The sequence below is a fragment of the Cynocephalus volans genome, chromosome 13, assembly GCF_027409185.1.
Source record: "Cynocephalus volans isolate mCynVol1 chromosome 13, mCynVol1.pri, whole genome shotgun sequence".
Lineage (NCBI taxonomy): Eukaryota > Metazoa > Chordata > Mammalia > Dermoptera > Cynocephalidae > Cynocephalus > Cynocephalus volans.
This window is the reverse complement of record NC_084472.1, coordinates 7,891,235-7,913,967: the sequence shown is the minus strand read 5'-3', so window position 1 is coordinate 7,913,967 and position 22,733 is coordinate 7,891,235. Positions and strand designations below refer to the sequence as shown.

Below are 22,733 nucleotides of genomic sequence, written 5' to 3'. Positions count from 1 at the left end.
AAGGTCCGTCCATGTTGTTGCAAATGGCAGTATTTCATTCGATTTTATAGCTGAGTAGTATTCCATTGTGTAGATGTACCACATTTTCCGTATCCACTCATCTGATGATGGACATTTGGGCTGGTTCCAACTCTTGGCTATTGTAAAGAGTGCTGCGATGAACATTGGGGAACAGGTATACCTTCGACTTGATGATTTCCATTCCTCTGGGTATATTCCCAGCAGTGGGATAGCTGGGTCATATGGCAGATCTATCTGCAATTGTTTGAGGAACCTCCGTACCATTTTCCATAGAGGCTGCACCATTTTGCAGACCCACCAACAATGTATGAGAGTTCCTTTTTCTCCGCAACCTCGCCAGCATTTATCGTTCAGAGTCTTTTGGATTTTAGCCATCCTAACTGGGGTTGGATGGTATCTCAGTGTGGTTTTAATTTGCATTTCCCGGATGCTGAGTGATGTGGAGCATTTTTTCATATGTCTGTTGGTCATTTGTATATCTTCCTTTAAGAAATGCCTTTTTAGTTCCTTTGCCCATTTTTTAATTGGGTTGCTTGTTTTTTTCTTGTAAAGTTGTTTGAGTTCCTTATATATTCTGGATATTAATCCTTTGTCAGATGTATATTTTGCAAATATTTTCTCCCACTCTGTTGGTTGACTTTTAACTCTGTTAATTGTTTCTTTTGCTGTGCAGAAGCTTTTTAGTTTGATATAATCCCATTTGTTTATTTTTCCTTTGGTTGCCCGTGCTTTTGGGGTCGCATTCATGAAGTCTGTGTCCAGTCCTATTTCCTGAAGTGTTTCTCCTATGTTTTCCTTAAGAAGTTTTATTGTTTCAGGGTGTATATTTAAATCCTTAATCCATTTTGAGTTGATTTTAGTATACGGTGAGAGGTATGGATCTAGTTTCATTCTCCTGCATATGGCTATACAGTTATCCCAGCACCATTTGCTGAAGAGGCAGTCCCTTCCCCAGTGTATAGGCTGGGTGCCTTTGTCAAAGATCAGATGGCAGTAAGTGTGTGGGTTGATTTCTGGATTCTCTATTCTATTCCATTGGTCAGTGTGTCTGTTTTTATGCCAGTACCGTACTGTTTTGGTTATTATAGCTTTGTAGTATAGCTTAAAGTCGGGTAGTGTTATGCCACCAGCTTTATTTTTTTTGCTCAGCATTGCTTTGGCTATGCATGGTTTTTTATTATTCCATATAAATGTCTGGATAGTTCTTTCCATTTCTGAGAAAAATGTCTTCGGAATTTTGATGGGGATTGCATTGAATTTGTATATCATTTAGGGTAGTATGGACATTTTCACTATGTTGATTCTTCCAATCCAAGAGCATGGGATATCTTTCCATCTTCTTGTATCCTCTCTAATTTCTCTCAGCAGTGGTTTGTAGTTGTCATTATAGAGATTTTTCACCTCCTTGGTTAACTCAATTCCTAAGTATTTTATTTTTTGGTGGCTATTGTAAATGGGCAGGCTTTCTTGATTTCTCGTTCTGCATGTTCACTATTGGAGAAAAGAAATGCTACTGATTTTTGTGTGTTGATTTTGTATCCTGCTACTGTGCTGAAATCATTTATCAATTCCAGCAGTTTTTTTGTAGAGGTTTTAGGCTGTTCGATATATAGGATCATGTCATCTGCAAACAGGGACAGTTTGACTTCATCTTTTCCAATCTGGATGCCCTTTATTTCCTTCTCTGATTGCTCTGGCTAGTACTTGCAACACTATGTTGAATAGGAGTGGTGAGAGTGGGCATTCTTGTCTAGTTCCTGTTCTTAAAGGAAAAGCTTTCAGCTTTTCCCCATTCAGGATGATATTGGCAGTGGGATTGTCATACATGGCTTTAATTATGTTGAGATACTTTCCCTCTATACCTAATTTGTAGAGGGTCTTTGTCATGAATGAGTGCTGAATTTTATCAAATGCTTTTTCAGCATCTATAGAGATGATCATATGGTCCTTGTGTTTGAGTTTATTAATATGGTGTATCACATTTATTGATTTGCATATGTTGAACCAACCTTGCATCCCTGGGATGAATCCCACTTGATCGGGGTGAATAATTTTACGTATGTGTTGCTGTATTCTGTTTGCTAGTATTTTAGTGAGGATTTTTGCATCTATATTCATCAAGGATATCGGCCTGTAGTTTTCTTTTTTGGTTATATCTTTACCTGGTTTTGGTATCGGGATGATGTTTACTTCATAGAATGAGTTTGGAAGATTTGCTTCTGTTTCAATCTTTTGGAATAGTTTGTAAAGAATCGGTGTCAATTCCTCTTTGAATGTTTGGTAAAATTCTGCTGTGAATCCATCTGGTCCTGGGCTTTTCTTTGTTGGGAGCCTTCTGATAACAGCTTCAGTCTCCTTTATTGTTATCGGTCTGTTCAGATTTTCTACATCTTCATGGTTCAGTTTTGGGAGCTTGTGTGTGTCCAGAAATTTATCCATTTCCTCCAGATTTTCAAATTTGTTGGCGTATAGTTGTTTATAGTAGTCTCGAATGATTCCTTGTATTTCAGATGAATCAGTTGTAATATCGCCTTTTTCATTTCTAATTTTTGTTATTTGAGTCTTCTCTCTTCTTTTTTTTGTTAGCCATGCTAATGGTTTGTCAATTTTATTTATCTTTTCAAAAAACCAACTTTTTGATTCATTGATCTTTTGTATTGTTTTTCGGGTTTCAATTTCATTAAGTTCTGCTCTGATCTTAATGATTTCTTTCCGTCTGCTAACTTTAGGTTTGGATTGTTTTTGTTTTTCTAGTTCTTTAAGGTGAAGTGTTAGGTTGTTCACTTGCCTTCTTTCCATTCTTCTGATGTGAGCATTTAATGCAATAAATTTCCCCCTTAATACTGCTTTTGCAGTATCCCACAGGTTTTGGTATGATGTATCATTATTTTCATTAGTTTCAGTAAATTTTTTGATTTCCTGCTTGATTTCTTCTTGGACCCATATGTCATTAAGTAGAATGCTGTTTAATTTCCATGTGTTTGTATAGTTTCCAGAGTTTCGTTTGTTATTAATTTCTAGTTTTAATCCATTGTGGTCTGAGAAAATACATGGGATAATTCCAAGTTTTTGAATTTATTGAGACTTGATTTGTGACCTTATATGTGATCTATCGTGGAGAATGATCCATGTGCTGATGAGAAGAATGAATATTCTGAGGTTGCTGGATGGAATGTTCTGTAGATATCTGCCAATTCCAATTGGTCTAGAGTCTTGTTTAGATCTTGTGTTTCTCTACTGATTCTTTGCCTAGATGATCTGTCTAATATTGACAGTGGGGTGTTCAGGTCCCCTGCTATTATGGTATTAGTGTCTGTTTCCTTCTTTAGGTCTAACAGAGTTTGTTTTATAAATCGTGCTGCTCCAACATTGGGTGCGTACATATTTATGATTGTTATGTCTTCTTGATGGATCAGTCCTTTTATCATTACGTAGTGTCCCTCATTGTCTCTTTTTATGGTTTTTAGTTTAAAGTCTATTTTGTCAGATATAAGAATAGCTACTCCAGCTCGTTTTTCTTTTCTGTTTGCATGGTAAATCTTTTTCCATCCTTTCACTCTTAGTCTATGTGAATCTTTATGGGTGAGGTGGGTCTCTTGTAGACAGCATATAGTTGGGTCCTCCTTTTTAATCCAGTCAGCCAGTCTGTGTCTTTTGATTGGGGAATTTAAGCCTTTTACATTGAGTTGTTATTGAAAGGTGTTGACTTATTCCTAGCATTTTATTGGTTGTTTGGTTGTCTTAGGTGTCTTTTGTACCTTGCTTTCTGATTTACTGTTTGGTTTCTGTGCTTGTTGGTTCCTTAGGTTGTAGATAGCGTTTTTTTTTTTTTTTTTTTTTTTTTTTTGTCGTTTTTTCGTGACCGGCACTCAGCCAGTGAGTGCACCGGTCAGTCCTATATAGGATCCGAACCCGCGGCGGGAGCGTCGCCGCGCTGCCAGCGCAGCACTCTACCAAGTGCGCCACAGGCTCGGCCCTAGATAGCGTTTTTGTTTGCTTGTTTTTTCTTCATGAATGCCATTTTTATTATACTAGTGGGTATTGATTTTTCTTGGGTTTTTATGGCAGTGGTAGTTATTTTTCAGGAACCAAACCCAGTACTCCCTTGAGGATTTCTTGTAAGGGTGGTCGTGTGGTAGTGAACTCCCGCAGTTTTTGTTTGTCTGAGAAATATACTATTTTCCCTTCATTTCCGAAGGATAGCCTTGCAGGGTAGAGTATTCTTGGCTGGCAATCTTTGTCTTGTAGTATTTTGAATATATCATCCCATTCCTTTCTAGCTTTTAGGGTTTGTGATGAAAAGTCTGATGTTAGCCTGATTGGGGCTCCCTTATAGGTGATTTGACGCTTCTCTCTTGCAGCTTTTAAGATTCTCTCTTTGTCTTTGAGTTTTGCCAATTTGACTATAACATGTCTTGGAGAAGGCCTTTTTGGGTTGAATACGTTTGGAGATCGTTGAGCTTCCTGGATCTGAAGATCTGTGATTTTTCCTATACCTGGGAAGTTTTCTGCCACTATTTTTTTGAATATGTTTTCAATGGAATCTCCATTTTCCTCCCCTTCTGGAATACCCATGACTCGGATATTTGAGCGCTTAAGGTTTTAGCTAAAATTTTTAAGTCTGTATTTTGAGACTATATTGTTTGGTTTGTGCAAGTTTATAATCATTATGTTTTGAAATGCTTATTTTGTCCTTTTAAATACTATTTTCCTTAAATTCATTTTCTTTCTGGTATTAACATTGTTACCATAGTTTTCTTCTGATTTGTATTTTCCTGTCATGTATATTTTTATCCTTTTGTTTCAGACCTTTCTGTGTTTTGCTTTAGATGTATTTGTAGGGATCACTATGTTGCTAGATTATTTCTTTCTTTTTAAAATCTCATCTGAGAGTCTATTTTTAATGGGCATGTTTCCCCTGTTTCCATTTATTATGATTTCTGATGTATTTGGACTAATTTCTGTCACCTTACTTTGTGCTGTTTGTCATATTTTGTCTTAGATTTCAGCCACCTTTTTCCATTGCCTTCTTGAAAAGTAACATTTGGCAATATCAGGTGTGCATTTCTACATGGAACATTCAGCTGAAATAGTGAAGCTAATGTCCACCTTTAGGAACTGCACTCTCCTGTCTGCCACAGTCCTCACCTGTCTGGGTGTTGTATCAGTCTGATCCCTGTAGTAAGTCTGTTCCGTGAGGGTAAGGTCCAGACTATTGTTTCCCCAGCACCAGGCACAGTACTTGTAGGTATTCAGTGAACATTTGAGTACATGAACATTTGAGGTGCTCAATGAACATTTATTGAATGAATGAATGGATGGAGGAATGAATAGCTGATCACTTGAATCATCTAGACAGCTTTAAAAAATACCAATTCCTGGTCCCCATTCCCTGGAGATTTTGATTCGGTAGGTCTGATATGGAGCCTGGATACATGTATTAAGAAACAAAATATTTCCCAAGAAAATCTGATTGTCAGATAGATTTGGAATAATTTTGGGGCTGATGTTTTATGGAATTTTCTACTTTGTGACTCTTTTACTATAGTTAATAATTGTGAAGCAAACTTGATCACTGGGTAGTCTTTTCATCTACTTAATGTAGGGCTGCAGTCTCCTTAAAGCAGGAAAACAAACTACAATTTTAACTTTTTTTTTTTTTTTTTTAAAGTTAACTTGGAGGACATCTGCTCATCACCATTTGGGTAACACCAAAGCAGCAATGTTAAATTTTTCCTTTTTCTCAAATAATTCTGTAAGCTTTTCTACATTATTCACCTGCTTTACAAGAGACGTCTTTGCTTAACATGCCTCTATGCCTTTTCACCAACAATATTAATCGTTGGAAATAGTCAGCCAAAGAAGCATGGAGTGAGTGCTTGGACTAGAAATCTTAGGCTTTTTCCCATTTCCCTAGGATACTGATTCTCTTAATTGACATTTATCATGGTTTATAGTTCACTAAATTGACTGGCATACAAAGGACTTGATTTTGATTTTGGTCTACTATGTTGTACCCATGATGTTCTGAGTTGAGTCATTTGTGGAGTGAGGGAATCTGCTTGCCTTTAAGGAGCAAACTTTGTGGGAATGGGAACCTTTTAGGGTTGCAGACAGTTGTTAATGAAACCCATTATTGAAAAAGTAGTTCATCAAGTTCCTTGTCTGCATACTGAAACTAAGCATTTAGAACATCAGTTAGTTTTCATGAATTTTGATTCAGTAGGTAGGGTTAAAGAAAAATATTAGTGGGAATGGCATTTTGCAGATTTATTTAGGATAGAGTAAAAATAGTGTGGCTTTTTGCTTTTTAAATTTTCATCTTTTAATCTCAGTTATATTATTAAACCTTTTAGTGCCTTGGATTTCCTGTTTTCAAAGTGGAAATTATACTTTGTACAGTGTGGAACCTTAATTAACGATTATGAATCAAGTGCTTTAAGCAACATAGATGAAAGTCACTTTCATTCAAAGTACTGTAGTAATAATATTTTAAATAAGTAGTTTGAGAACTTTGTGTGGAATGACTAACATAGGATCATTGACTTAAATGTCATGATTACTTTCTGCTCTTTTGATGACATGGGGCATGTTTGTTCCCCTTTCTTGGGGATTCCCAGTCTCACCTGTGGAATCTCAAGTCCTTTTCTTTCATTACTTGGCTTGGAAACTCAATGAAGTATTTGCTTACTTTGGTAGTTCAGTGGGCATTTATGGAGTACCTGCTGTGTGCAAGGCATTGTGCTAGTAAGAGAGATAGACCTAGTAGCACAGTCTCTACCCTTGAGGATAAACAGAATTGTCTAGAAATAAAAAAAAATGAAAAATTTTCCCTCCAAAAATGTCTCCATTTTCCTTGCTCTTTGTCTTCTCCAGTTCTATCCTGGTAATAAAAATTATTTCATCTTATATTTGTATAATGCTTTCACATAAATTATACCAGCTGATACTTACAAGATTTGGTCCCTCTGTTGTGTAACATACTAAAGGTGGTTGAAGTTTTAAAGCATTAAGTAGTGTCTTTTAAGCACTACCTGTCTTGATTACCCTTCAGGTCAGGTGCTATGAAATGTGCCCCAACTTTCAAGTTTCCCCACTCTTTTTGTTATCTCTGACACCTGTTCATAGACTCATCCAGAAGCCATTATTTTCCTTTCTCTAGACCTGTACTTTTCAATATGGTAGTTACTATTTACATCTGTCTCTGAAAATTTAAATTAATTAAAATTAAATAAACTTTTATTTTATATATTTTTTCAGGTTTATTTCAGGTGAACTCCAGGTGTTCAAGGGCTAGTAGATATAGTATTAGGCACACATATAGAACTTGTTGTCACTCTGGAAAGTTCTGTTAGGTCGTGCTGCAGTTTAAGATAAAGCATGTTGTTCATATTTATCTACATTTATTTATATCTGTACTTTGGGGTACAATTTTAGATACACCATGCTGTGGTTCTTAGCCTTTTCCTATTTCTTAACTTAGTATTCCTTTTGCAGTGTGAAAAAAAATACTATTTCTTAATATGGTGTTTAGATTTTAGTTCTTGTTGTATATGATGTATCATTCTAGACCACTAAATCCCCCATGATATAATGTTGTTGAGGACAGAGATTTGTGTTTAGTATTCATTAATGTGGGTGTTTTTTAAAAATATTTTTGAGAAACAATTCACATACTGTACAATTTGCCCATTTAAAGTATACAATTCAGTGGATTTTAGTGTATTCACAGAGTTGTGCAAACATCACCACAATCAATTTTTGAACATTTTCTTCATCCGCAAAAGAATTATTGTACTCATTAGCAATTATTCCTCATTTTCCCTTAATGTCCCTCTAGGCAATCAATAATTTACTTTTTGTCCCTATAGATTTTCCACTTCTGGACATTTCATGTAAATAGAACCATACAATATATGGTTTTTTGTGACTGCTTCTTTCACGTAGCACAGTGCCTTCCAGGTTCATCCATGTTGTAGCATTTTAACAGTTCATTCCTTTTTATGGCTGAATAATATTACATTGTATGGGTATACCACATTTTGTTTATCCATTCATCAGTTGATAGACATTTGGGCCATTATTATGTTTTACAGTCTTTTTTTCTTCTTTTAATAAAATCAGTTATATTAAGAGCTAAGGAAATTACCATGTTATAAGGAAAAATAAGGAAACATTTAATCTAATTTTTAATTGAATTTTATTGAAGAAATAAAGCCTGACATATTTGCTAGACCTTTACTCCCTAGGTAATATAAACGAAGTAACCAAATTTATGCTATTGGAAAATAAGCATAAATAGGCCTTGTTTTACAATTAAAATTATGATGCCTGGAATGTCTAGATTTTAACTTTGTTACTATGAGTATCATTATTGCACATTTCACTTGGGTCACCTTGCTTATTATTTGGTGATTAACATGTCCACAGTGGTGCTGTGTGGGGTAGTTGTAGATGCATTGCTCACACTGTCCTCATTGCTTTGTGCCTATTCTTTCTAATTAGAATTAGTTCATGGGTAAAGTAGAAATAAAATTATAGCTCAGTCCCTACGCTAATTTGTGATAGACATTGCCATGACTCCTGCTTTAGTAGCAGGCACACTGGTCCACAACTTAGTGTTAGGGGACAGGCTGGGATTGTGTGCACATCCTGTCACATCAGGAATAACTACCAGTGTCTCTCTGACTGAAGTCACATTTCTACATGTGACTGAGAGTTATTGGAAAATTTTTTAATGTAGTGTACTGCAATTTTTAAAAAGTAGTGAGGTGTTTTAGGAAGAGAGGGACATGATAAAATTTAGATTTTTAAAAAGACCACTTTCTTGGATGGCTGGGGAAACTGTTTCAAACCTTTTCTCTTTCTTAGACCCTCCAACACCTGCTTCTCCTTCTCACTCTCAGCTGTACCTGTGCTTTTTTTCACTCAAAGTAGAAGCACCCTGAAGAGAACTTCCACATCCCCTACCACTCAGTCCACCTGCTTACATCTATACCGATACCTTTTCAAGGACATTATTTCAGAAATAACCAGAAAGAGCTGTTTATATCCTGTGCCACCATCTCCATTTCCTCTTCTCATGTTTTCACCAAGACCCTTCTGTCAAAGCTTCTTTTGTTAGGGCCATCAATCTCAGTAGGAAGAAAACTAGAAGAAAGTAGAATCAAGAAAAAGTATTTCAAAAAATAGGACATGGTCAACTGTGTCAAATGCTAGTAATACGTTGTTTAAAAGGCTCGATGATTCAGGGGCTCAGGGCTCTAAACAGGTCATTCCAAAGGAGTTCTAGATATGGTGCAAGAGTAGAGAGAGGAGTCAATTGCTAGTACCTTTATTTTGTTTTAGAAATCTTAGTAACCCCTATAAATAAGAGGAAACAAGACTTTCTGAATGTTGCCCTGATGTTTTTATTATTGTGATAAAATGTACATTAAAATAATATTTACCATTTTATCCATTTTAAGTGTACACTTCAGTGACATTAAGTACATTCACAGTGTTGAACAGCCATCACCACTGTGTCCAAAAGTTTCTCGTCATTCCAAACTGAAATTCTGTAGTCCTTAAACAGCAGCTTCCATTTCCTCTCCCAATCTCCCCTGCTAACCTCGAATCTACTTTCTGTGTATGAATTTCCCTGTAAAGATATTTCATATAAGTGTTATATAATAATTGTCTTTTTGTGTATGGCCTCTTTTACTTAGCATGATGTTTTAAGGTTCATCCATGTTGTACCATGTATAAGAATTTCATTCCTTTTATTAGAATGAGTAATATTCCATTGTCTGTGTATCCCCAGTCATTTTTAAATAGGCTTTCTTACTAGTCAGTAGTGTGTGTGTTTAAATTTTTCCCTCTCAATGGTGGAAAAATTCCTATATTGTTTTTAGCCTTGTTCAGATTTAATTGTCTTTGATCTAGTTTTTTTTTTTTTTTTTTTTCCCCTTCTCCTAGGATTCCATAAGGCCTGATTTTTTTTTTTTTTTTTTTTTTTTTTTTTTTAATTTAGAGGGAACCAGTTCCAAAATTGAATGTTCCTACAAAGCAGGCCAACCAAGTTCCCTTGATGACTGTTAGGTTTTTCAGAGGCAGCTGGTTGTTGCTATAATTTTCCTTTTTCTTTACTCCCGTTGAAGTGCAATTAAATTTACTCTGGGACCTACTTACAGAACAAAAGTCCACTTAACCTCTGTCATTCTTCAGCTGCAGCATTCCCATAAGCGAGACTCCACATATTTATAGCCTGTGTATTTTTCAGGCTGCAATAACAAAATAGCATAGACTGGGTGGCTATAAGTTTAAGTGATTGGCCCAGAGTTACACATCAGATAGTGTGCATATAATCCTATCTCAGAATTCTCTTCAAAGTGGAAATACTTGTTTTTGTTTGTTTGTTTTAAAAAGATGACCGGTAAGGGGATCTCAACCCTTGGCTTGGTGTTGTCAACACCACGCTCAGCCAGTGAGCCAACCGGCCATCCCTATATAGGATCCGAACCCGTAGCCTTGGTGTTACCAGCACTGCACTCTCCCGAGTGAGCCATGGGCCAGCCCGGAAATACTTGTTTAGTTCTTTTAAGAAGTCAACCTTGATGTGTAATTTAAATATAATAAAATACAGATAAATGTACAGTTGATGAGTTTTAACAAATTTGTGCGCTCTTGTATTCACTACTTCACTGGCTTTATCACCCCCAGAAAGTTCCCTCCGCAATCAGTCCTCCTATGCCCCAGCTTCATATAAACATAGTCATACATAGTGTACTTTTTGTACTGAGTTTTTTTGCTTAACAGAGTGTTTTTGAGATTAGTTTATGTTGCTGTGTACACTAATAGTGTGTTTCTTTTTACTACTGGCTAGTATTTCATTGTGTCAACGTATTGCAGTTTGTTCATCTGTTGATCTGTTGATGTAGAGTTATGTTGTTTACAGTTTTTAGCTATTGCACGTAAAGCTGTTGTGAACATTTATGTATGAGTCTTTTTGTGGACATATACTTTCATTTTTCTTGGGTAAATAACTAGGAATATAATTGGTGGGTCATATGGTAAATGTATATTTGACTTTTATAAGAAACTGCCAGGGCCGAGCCCGTGGCGCACTTGGTAGAGTGCTGCGCTGGCAGCGCGGCGACGCTCCCGCCGCGGGTTCGGATCCTATATAGGACTGACCGGTGCACTCACTGGCTGAGTGCCGGTCACGAAAAAACGACAAAAAAAAAAAAAAAAAACTGCCAAACAGTTTTACAGTATGGTTGTATTATTTTGTATTCACACCAGCAATGTATGAGAGTTCTGGTTGTTCCACATTCTCACTAATACTTGTTATTGTCAGTCTCTTTAATTTTAGCCATTCTAGAGAATGTAAAATGGTATCTCATTGTAATGTACATTTCCCTAATGACTAATGATGTAGGGCTTATGAGCCATTTGTATGTCTTCTTTTGTGAAGCATGTGTTCAGATTTTTTGTCCATTTTTGTCTATTTTTTATTGGATTATTTACCTTATTGAGTTATAAGCTTGAAAAATATATATCTAAAGTCTTTCATCAGATAGTGTATATATTTGTGAATGTACTTGTGTATATATATATACATATACATATATTAGATATTTTGGGTCAGCATATGACTTGCCTTTTCATTTTGTTATTGTTATCTTTTAAAGAGCAAAGTTTTTAATTTTGATAAATTCCAATTCATCAATTTTTTCTTTTATAAGTGCTTTGTGTGTCTTGTGTAAGAAATATTTGTCTACCTCAATGACATGATTATGTAGACAATACTTTAAAATCTGCCAAAAACTCCTAGTGTCATGTAGATTTTCTCCTGTGTTTTTTCCTAGATGTTTAATAAATTTAGATTTTATGTTTTAATATATGATCTATTTTAGAAAAATTTGTATGTATAGTATGAGGTAAGGGTCAGGGTTCATTATTTTTCCAGATAGATATCCCGTTGTTTCCAGCACCATTTGTTGAAATGATATCCTTCCCCCATTTAACAACCTTGGCACTTTTGTTAAAAATGAATTGATCTTATAAGTGTGGGATTAATTGTGGATTCTCAATTGATCAATCTTTCCACCCTTAGGCCAGTACTACACTGTGTTCATTTCTGCAGCTTTTATAACTCTTGAAATCAGGTAGTGTAAGTCCAACTTCATTAATCTTTTCCAAAATTGTTTTGGCTATTCTAGATAATTTCAGTTTCTGTATACATTTTTAAATCAGTTTGTCAGTTTCTCCAAAAATCCTACTGGGATTTTGATTGGGATTGTATTGACTTTAAATCAATATGGAGAGAGCTGACATTACAACAATATTTAGTCTTTCTATCCTTGAACATGGTATATTTCTCCATTTACTTAATCTTTAATTTCTTTCAGCGATGTTTTATATTTTTCAGTGTTGGTAAGTTCTGTTTTTAAGGGAGTTACTGCATTGATGTGAAGATATGAATTTTTTCTTAAGCACTGCTTTAGCTGTATCCCACAAACTTTGATATATGGTAATTTCCCTAGAGATTTTTTTCTTTGGCCCAAGGGTTATTTTATTTTATTTTATTTTTTTTGTGACCAGTAAGGGGATTGTAACCCTTGGCGTGGTGTCGCCTGCACCGCGCTCAGCCAGTGAGCGCACCGGCCATCCCTATATAGGATCCGAACCCGCAGCCTCGGCACTCCCAGCGCCGCTACGCTCCCAGCACCGCACTCTCCCGGGTGAGCCACGGGGCTGGCCCCCAAGGGTTATTTAGAAGTGTGTTAATTAATTTTTCAGTACCTGGAATGTTCTGGATATCTTATTAACTGATTTCTGGTTTCATTCCGTTGTCAGAATACATACTCTTTGATATTTCATTCTTCATATTTATTGAGACTTATTTTTGGCACAGCATAGGGTTTTCTTGGATCCATCTGCACTTGAAAAGAATATTTGATTATTCTTCAGTTTCAGGTGTAATTAAAATCACGTAGAGCATGGTAAAACTCAGATAAATAGAGCAGGGAATTATGGCAGGATTGGAAGTGATTGGCTCTGGGTTGATAGGAATGCTTCTAAGAAGAGATAACACAGCTGGGCTTTGAAGGATAAGAGCATTGGTTGAATTTGTCAGGCAAAAATGCCACAGAAAAGGCTTTGGGCAGAGGGCAACATGAACAAAGAAAGGCTCAACAAACTCAAAGCGATTGAAGTGATATTCACAGCATGGGGCTGTGAATGGAAAAACTGGGCTCAGATAATAAAAGGCTAAGAATGACGTATTAATGAATTTATGATACATCACGGAGAAAGTCCACAGTAAGTAATGTTGATAAAGGAGTAACTCTCCTGCATGTGCAAATATACCTTTTTGCCACTTTATAAAAGCAACAAAAGCATTTCTAAATTTCATGGAAAGATTTTTTGAGAAGTGAATAACCTCTTTGGGGGATCTAATTTGTCCCACTAAAATCGTGGAATAATTGCTCTATCACTGTCAGTGACTCTGGACTCCTGTCCTTCCATTATCTTCAACTTGTCCTCTCTCCTTTCTTTTCATCACCATTTAAACATGCTTAAGATGCTCTAGTCTTAAAAAATAAAATAAAAATACCTACCACTATCCTGTCTCATCTCCAGGTGCTGCCATATATTTCCCTCCTCTTCTTCATAGAAGTTTTTGAGACCGCTCTGTGCACATGTCTCTATTTACTCTCCCACACTGCCCTTGCTAATGTCACCAATGACCTACGCTTCACTAAATCCAGTGGACATGTTCCAGGCTTCCTCTTACCTCTTATCCACATTGAATACACATAGCCATGCCTTCCTTTTTGAAATATTTTCTCTATTTTGTTTCTGTTATGCCACGGTCTTTTCATTTTATCCTTCCTGCCCTTCCCTAATATTACTGTTGCTCCTTTACATTCTAGTCTCTTGGTTTCTTATCTTCTCGCAAATCGTTGAATGTTTAGCTCTTCTCCTGTCTACATTCTTTCCTTAGGCTGTCTCATATACTGCCGTGATTTCATTGACCAATATGCCAAGGAATCCCACTTTGTGACCCTAGTCCTTAGCTCTCTTCTGCATTCCACATAGCTGCTTATCTAATATCTGTGATTGTATTTTCCACAGGTATCTGAACTTACCATCTTTCTCTTCCAAACTCTTTTTCCTCCAGTTTTCTATATCAGTAAATGCTACCAACTATCTCTACTAGTCCGAGCTAGAAACCCAGGAATCACTTTGGTTCCTTCTCCCTACATTTAATGCATCGTGAAGTCCCATTCATTCTACTTCCTAAAGGCTCCTTCTCTTTCTATCCACTATTATTACCCTAGCCCAAGAAACTGCCATTCCTAGGTTGAACTCTACTGCAAAAGCTACCTAGCTAAGCTCCCCACATCTGCTCTGGCTCTTTTCTAATCCATTTCCAAAACTATGTTTTAAGCTACAGTATCTGTATATTTCTTAAAGTTAATAGACTTCTTTTTTTTTTTTTTTTTAGAGCGGTTACAGGTTTACAGAAAAATCGATTGGGAAGTACAAAGAGTTCCTACATACCTCTCTTCTCCCCCATTTGCCCATATATATCTTGCATTAGTATGGTACATTTATTACAGTTGATGAACCAATATTGATATATTATTATTAACTAAAGTCCATGGTACATTAAGGTTCACTTTTTGTGTTATACATTCTATGGGTTTTGACAAATATGTAATGATGTGTCCATCATTACTATAATAGAATTGTTTCATTGCCCAAAAAATCCCCTGTGCTTTCCCTATTCATCCCTCTTTCCCTCCCTCTGTTAGTCCATTTTGTGTTTAACAGAATACCTGAGACTGAGTGTTTTATAAAGAAAAGGATTTTATTTGGCTCACAGTTCTGCAGCTGGAAAGTCCATGATTGGGCAAGTGCATCTCGTGTGGGCCTTAGACTGTATGCACTCATGGAGGGTAGACACGGAGTTGGTGTGTGTGCTTAGAGGGAGAAGCAAGAGATGGAGACGGGAGGTGCCAAGCTCTTAAAAAACCTGCTCTTCCAGGAACTAAGGTAGTTGCACAAGAGTTCACTCAATCCCCAGGGAAGGCATAATCTATTCATGAGGGATCTGCCCCCATGACACAGTCACCTCCCACTAGGCCCCACCTCCCAGCACTTCCATATTAGGATTTCAACATCCAAACTGTGGCACTCCCCGAGACCCCTGGCAACCACTTTTTACTGTCTCCATAGCTTTGCCTTTTCCAGAATATTATATGGTTGGAAACATACAATATGTAGCTTTTCAGATTGGCTTCTTTCACTTAGTAACATACATTTATGGTTCCTCTATGTTGTTTCAGGGCTTGATATCTCATTTCTTTTTATCTCTGAATAATATGTACCATAGTTATCCATTCACGTGTTGAAGGACATCTTGGTTGCTTTCGAGTTTTGGCAATTATAAATACAGTTGCTATAAGTATTCATGTGTAGGTTTTTGTGTAATGTCAGTTTCCAACTTATTTGGGTAAATAGCAAGGAGCATTTACTGGATTGTAAGGTAAGAATCTGTTTAGTTTTCTAAGAAACTGGTAAACTGTCTTTCACTGTGGTTAAACCATTTTGCATTTCTACCACCAATGAATGAGAGTTCCTGTTACTCCATATCCTTGTCAGCATTTGGTATTGCCAGTATTTTGGATTTTAGCCATTCTAGTTAGGGGTGTAGTGATATCTTGTTATTGTTTTAATTTGAAGTTCCCTAATGACAGGTGATGTTGGCATCTTTTCATATGCTTATTTGCCATCTGTATATCTTCTTTGATGAGGTGTCTGTTCACATCATTTGTAATTGGGTTGTTTGTTTTCTTACTGAGTTTTAAGAGTTCTTTGTATATTTTAGATACCAGTCCTTTATCAGATATATATTCTGCAAATATTTTCTCCCAGTCTGTGGCTTGTCGTTTTATTCTCCAAAAAGTGTCTTTCACAGAGCACAAGTTTTTAATTTTAATGAAGTTCAACTTAATTTTTTCTTACATGGATTGTGCTTTTGTTATTGTATCTAAAAAATCATTGCAGAACCCAGTGTTACCTATATTTTCTCTTATGTTATCTTCTAGGAGTTTTTTAGTTTTGCATTTTATATTTAGGTGTGTGATCCCTTCTGAGTTAATTTTTGTGGAAGGTTTAAGGTCTGTCCTAGATTCATATTTTTGCTTGTGGATATCCAGTTGTTACAGAACCATTGGATGAAAAGACTGTCATTTCTCCATTGAACTGCTTTTGCTTCTTTGTCAAAGATCAGTTGACTATATTTGTGTAAGTCAATTTCTGAGCTATTCTTTTCCTTTGATGTATTTATCTATTCTTTTGCCAATACCACATTGCATCTTTTAAAAATAAAAATCAAATCAAATTGTCCCATTCCCCAGAACACTTCAGTGGCCTGTACTGCTTTTACTTGATGACCCAGATCCTTAAGATAGCCTGTATGAGACCCTATGTGATTGTGTGATGCCCTCTCCCACCCTCATCTAGCTTCACCATAGCCCTTCCTCTAGTCATTAGGACTTTTTCTTCAGTCATTCCATATTCTTGCTGACCTTTAGGCCTTTACACTCATTGTTTCCTTTCTCAGGAACTCCATTTTAACCCCCTCTACTCCTGGTTAACTCCTACTTACCTTTCAGGTCTCAGTTTAAGAATCACTGTCTTAGTGAGGGCTTCCCTGACCACAGACTGGGTTAGGTCTACCTGTTATTATGCCCCCATGACACCCTTAACATAATGTTCAGCATGAATATATGACTTAATTTATTATCTGTTTACCATAAGACAAAAAGCTCTATGAAAGCCAAAGACCTCGTCTGTTATCTCATTGCTATATCTTCATTGCCACATACACTGTGTTCTTGGTGAATATCTGTTGACTGCATTAATGAATGAAAGGAACTATGCATGGTGGACATTAGCTAGGTTGATGGAAAATTATGCTTTTTTAAGACAGAGTTCATTAGATGTGAGAATATAACAGTTAGTATTTAGAGATTGCATCAAGGTATTTTGCTAAGTCTTTTATAATATTTTTGTGAGCAAGAGGGAGAAATGTTAGGTCAATGTTTATGAAGTTAGTCTGTAATCAGTGTCAGCATGGGGAAAATGTTCCTGGTTCTGAAGGGCTTCTTAGTTGGGACTATCCTATTCAACCTTTAAATCAATTTTCTGAGGACTCAGAATGCATATTCAAATTGGCCTATTTTATAACTCTGAGGGTGACAGTGCAACAGAGGGCAGACTCCAGATTTTAAATGATTTTACTGAGCTAAAATGATTGGCCAAAATAAATAGGATAGAATAGGTTTGAGATAAATGTAAAACCCTTTACCAGGTCTGAAAAACATCTTTCACAAGTTACAAGAGAAACATATGCTAAGTGGGAAAGACATTTAACTATTATGTGGTGTATGTGACTTGGCCACTATGGTTGACTGTAAACCTAACATGTCAGAAGTTGAATGAGTTTACCAGAAATCCAGAAGTAAGTGGTGTGGAACAAGGAAAGTACTCATTTGGTGTGTTCTCTTATGATTATACTATTCATGGAAGAGGATTTAATTCTGGATACCACATTTTAGACCATCATTGGCAAACTAGGGGGTGTCTAAGTGTGCAGCTCTATAGTATAGAATTCTGGATATAGAATTTCATAAGTAACAAAGCCAACAAAGGTTGAAGTCCTGGCTTTGTTACTTATTTACTGCCTGGCTTTAAGCAACGTATTGACCCTCTTTCAAGCTCAGTTCTCTTATCTTTGGATAATGTCACGAGTACGTCACAGGATATGATGTGTAAAGAAAAACATGTTTCTAATGAAGCATTGTACAGATACAAGGAAATCCCATTCATCTGATTGGCGCACAGACTTGAAGAGTTGAAGAAACTATTTTTTTGTATTTGTTCTTTTAATTTTTAGGCTGGAGAGGAGGGGATTTTGGCACTGAGTTATGATAATGAAGGCAACAAGACATTGTGCTTACAACCTTGATAAAGATCATCTCCATTTAATCAGATTTGGAATGTAAGACGTTGTGCTATTGTTATTTATGCATGTTAAACCAAGATTTTAAAGCATATTCTCTGTGTAAAACAAAGTGCTAGCATTGTAGCAAATAAAAAGAAAAATCATACTTGATCTCTGTCCTAAAGAAGTTTACATTCTAGCAAAGGAGACACATATTGTATTAGTCAGTTTATGTTGCTTATAACAAAATGCCTGAAGCTGGGTGATTTATAAAGAAAATGACATTTATTGCTTACAATTTCTGAGACTGGGAAGTCCGAAGTCCATCTGGTGGTGGCAACAGTCACTCAGGGGTCTCACATTGCAAGATGGTGGAAGCAGAGAGAGCAAAAAGAGAGAAAAGATAGACTCTCCTCTTTTAAAGCCCTTAGAACCACTCCCCTGACCACCATTCACTACTGCACAGTCCTACAATCCAATTACCTCTTCAGGGCCCCACCTCGCAATTACCATAATAGGATTTCCCACCCTCTTAACACTCACAGTGGGGGCTAAGTATCTAATACATAAAACTTGGGGGACACAATTCAAGCTCCAATGAGTTTTCGGGGGACATAATTCAATCCACTACACATATAGACTCAAATACCTTTAGAAAGTGGAAATCATCGTGAAGAGGAGCTGGATGAAGGGGAGTAATGTGGTGACTGGATGACTTCATATGGGTGCCCAACATGAAACACGGATGTTAGTGCGTGTGCTACTGTTCATCAGTGAGACTGCTCTCAGTGGCTGGTGGCCAGAGAACAGGCAGTTCCATCTGTGTGTCTCTTTACCCTATACAGGGTGAACAAGTAGGCATGATGTGTAGCAGCCTTAAATTTTGTAATATGTGGTTTTATTTAATGTCTTCTCCCCCCACCCCATAACACTTATCAATTGGTTAGGCTTTAAAACCACAGCATTTTAGTGTGCTTTACTGGTTCCATTTAATTTTAAAACTTTACGCTATAATTTATGTTTACTTTAATGAATGTCAGAGGTTCTGGAAATGTCTGGGGTGGGGGCACTGGTGCCAGTGTGACAGGACATGAGTCATGATTTTCCGGCTGCCTTGAGACTGGTAACTCAGATGAATATTTTAGACCTGACGCTGTTATTTCTCTTGGATTTCTTAACATTTCCCCATGTTTTGGCCAGTGAGCTTCTAAAATCACTATAAGTATATATCTATGCAAGCTGGTATGTCCAGGTACTCTTATGTCTCAGTTATTTTTCTGGTGGTCACCCCTTGTCCCCAGCTAAAAATTGTGTCTGAAGAACTAGGTATATGCTTCTCTGGCAAAAGACTTGAAGTTCCCTCAGTCCAATGAAAGTGATGAGTCACTTGGTGTACATGTCAGTCAAATAATGCCCAGCCTTGTTATGCCTGTGTTTCTAAGAGGTTGGGCTAGTTTTAGAACTACTGTATAGCTCAGATTTAAATCAAGAAAGGTGAATAGATTTGGGATGTTGTTTACAGACCAGATGTGGTTTGTCCTTGGACTAATAGTTCCTTCAGGATATTTCAGAGATGACAGATTGAAGTGACAGGTATTTCTCCTTATGTCCATAAATTGCATATCTAGCCTTAAACCATTCATGTCTGGGTGGAAGGAATTTATATTTCGGCTCATTCATTCATTAACTATTGAGTCCCTACTGTTTATAAAATAATGTGAAGATGTAAAGATCAATTAAGGATTTTGCCTTCAAGGAGCTTAGTCTTTTTGGAGAATTAAGATATGTAAATAATTGGCCATAATCCAAGGTAACAAGTAAAATGTACCACATAAGGTTCAAGTCAAAATCATGGAGATTCTGGGGGGGGGGGGGGGAAGGTTATTTTCAGGGGCTAGCTGGTTAGATCAGTTGTTTAGAGTGTAGTGTTGATAACACCAAGGTCAAGGGTTTGTATCCCTTTACCAGTCAGCCACCAAAAAAAAAAAAAAAAAGCTGTTTTCATCTAGGGAAGGAGGGTCAGTAGAGATTGTGATGAGATGGTGGAAGCAGGGTTATTAACAGGGTGTCATGGAGAAGATTCCTTTGAGCAGGGGACTAGAAAAATGAGTAGGAATTGGACATACAAAAATGCAGGATAAAGGCCATGCAGGAAGTAGGAATGTTACTGAACAGGGTCCTACAGGCAAGAAAGCAGAGAGCATATAAAGGAAAGAGTAAGAAATCAGTACAGTTGGACAACAGCATGCATGTGTGATAATGAAAGAAAATTAGGTTGCAAAGTAGGTTGTATCAAGATGAGAAAAAAGATTGGAATGTTTGAGTGGGCTTATCATTTAAGAAAGACCTACTTACCCACCCTGGGAAGGTCTAGAAGACATATCTTTCAACCATGACTGTGAGAAATAAATTTGTAAGGGGGACTCTAGTATCCTTAAAGACCACTCTTCTATGTTTGGCAGACCATATGGTGGGAGCCTGTGGTCACTCAAATGGGAAATAAATGCAGTGGGAGTAATTAGATCCCAGGGTGTTAGGGGCCAAATGGTGGTACTCAACCATCACCACCAGGGGCATGGTTACCATAATGAACAGCAGAGTTAAAGCAGCAATCAGAATAGATTGACTCCCAAAGACCTATGGCTTTGGCTAGTTGATCATGGTATTCCTAGAAGTGACAGAGATAGGAAACCTCCTAAATTCTTACTTGATCTATATAAGCAGAAAAATTCTAGGTTAAGTGAACAAAAGTCTAACTTGAATCATAAAAACAGAGACCCTTGAGCCATTTACAGACTCAGAATCCATTGAATGTAGGGAGGCCAGATTTCCTTGAGGAAGAATCCTGGTTCACTGCCAAAAATTTATATTGTTAATCTAGGGTAACAGCATTGGGGAAAATGGATTAATCAGACATTTGGGGGACTGCTGAACACTGGCTCTGGACTGATACTGCTTTCAGGAGACCCAAAATGTCACTGTGGTTCACCAGTTATGTTGGCTATTCTGAGTTATTTGCCTCTCCATATGAACTTTAGAATTAGTTTTTGTGTGTTTTTGTTTTGTTTGCTTGTTTTGTCAGCTGGCCTATACAGGGCTCCAAATCCTTGACCTTTAGAATTAATTTGTTGATATCTGCAAAATAATTTGTTGTAATTTTTATTTGGGATTGCATTGAATCTAGATCAAGTTGGGAAGAACTGACGTCTTTACAATATTGAATCTTCCTATCTATGAATATGGAATGTCTCTCCATTTATTTAGTTTTTTTCATTTTGCCCATCAGAGTTTTGTAGTTTTCCTCATTTAGATCTTGTACATATTTTGTTAGATTTATACCTAAGTATTTCATTTGGGGGGGGGGCGTGCTAATGTAAATGGTGTAGTAATTTATTGATTGATCGATTGATTTTAAATGGTATTTTAATTTCAAGTTCAACTTGTTCATTGCTGGTAAATAATAAAGCAGTTGACTTTTGTATATTAACTTTGTGTCCTGCAACCATGCTATAATTGCTTATTATTTCCAGTCGTTTTTTGTTGATTCTTTCAGATTTTCTATGTAGAAGTATTGCTTCATCTGTGAACAAAGACAGTTTTATTTCTTGTATACCTGGGATAAATCGCATTTGGTTGTGGTGTATAATTCTTTTGGTACATTGTTGAATTCAATTTGCTGTATTTTTTTGAGGATTTTTGTGTCTGTGTTCATGAGAGGACTTGATCTGTAGTTTTCCTATAATGTTTTTAGTTTGGGTATTAGAGTAATGCTGGCCTCATAGAATGAATTAGAAGTGTTCCCTCTGCTTCTATATTCTTAGATTGTAGAGAATTGGTAAAATTTCTTTCTGTTAAATATTTGTTACAATTCACTGGTGAACCTGTCTGGGCCTGGTGCTGTTTTGGAAGATTATTAAATATTGATTCAACTTCTTTAATAGAGATATAGGTCTATTCAGATTGTCTGTTTCTTGTGTGAGTGTTGGCAAAGTGTGTCTTTTGAGGAATCAGTCCATTGTATTTAGGCTATCAAATTTGAAGGCATAGAGTTATTCAAAGTACTCCTTTATTTTAATAATGTTCATGGGATCTCTGGTGATACTCTTTTTTTCATATCTGATATTGGTAATTTGTGCCCTCTTTTTTATTTCTTTTTTCCACTAGCCTGGTTAGAGGCTTATTAATTTTATTGACCTTTTCAAGGAACCAGCTTTTGATTTTGTTGATTTTCTCTTGATTTCTGCTCTAATTTTTACTATTTCTTTTCCTGTGCTTACTTTGAATTTAATTTGCTTTTCTTTTTCTAGTGTCCTATGGTATAAACTTAGATGATTGAGTCTACATCTTTCTTCTTTTCTAATGTATGCATTTAATGCTATAAATTTCCTTCTAACTACTACTTTGACTATCACACAAATTTTGATAAGCTGTGTTTTTATTTTCATTTTGTACAAAATATTTTAAATTTTTCTCTTAAGATTTCTTCTTTGACCCATGTGTTATTTAGAAATGTGTTGTTAAATCTCCATTTATTTGGGGATTTTTCAGTTATCTTTCTGTTAATGATTTCTAATTTAAGTCCATTGTGGTCTTTAATTCCATTGTATGATTGCTATTCTTTTAGATTTGTCAAGGTGTGTTTTATGGCCCAGAATGTGTTCTACCTTGGTGAATGTTTCATGTGAGCTTGAGATGAATGTGTATTCTACTG

The 22,733-nt window shown here is 36.4% G+C and overlaps 1 protein-coding gene across 4 annotated transcripts in view; it reads left to right on the top strand.

Moving 5' to 3' along the window:
* Positions 1-22,733, top strand: part of SPIRE1 (spire type actin nucleation factor 1) — a 221,806-nt gene that overhangs the window by 53,793 nt on the left and 145,280 nt on the right. The gene's annotated exons all lie outside the window — the stretch shown is intronic.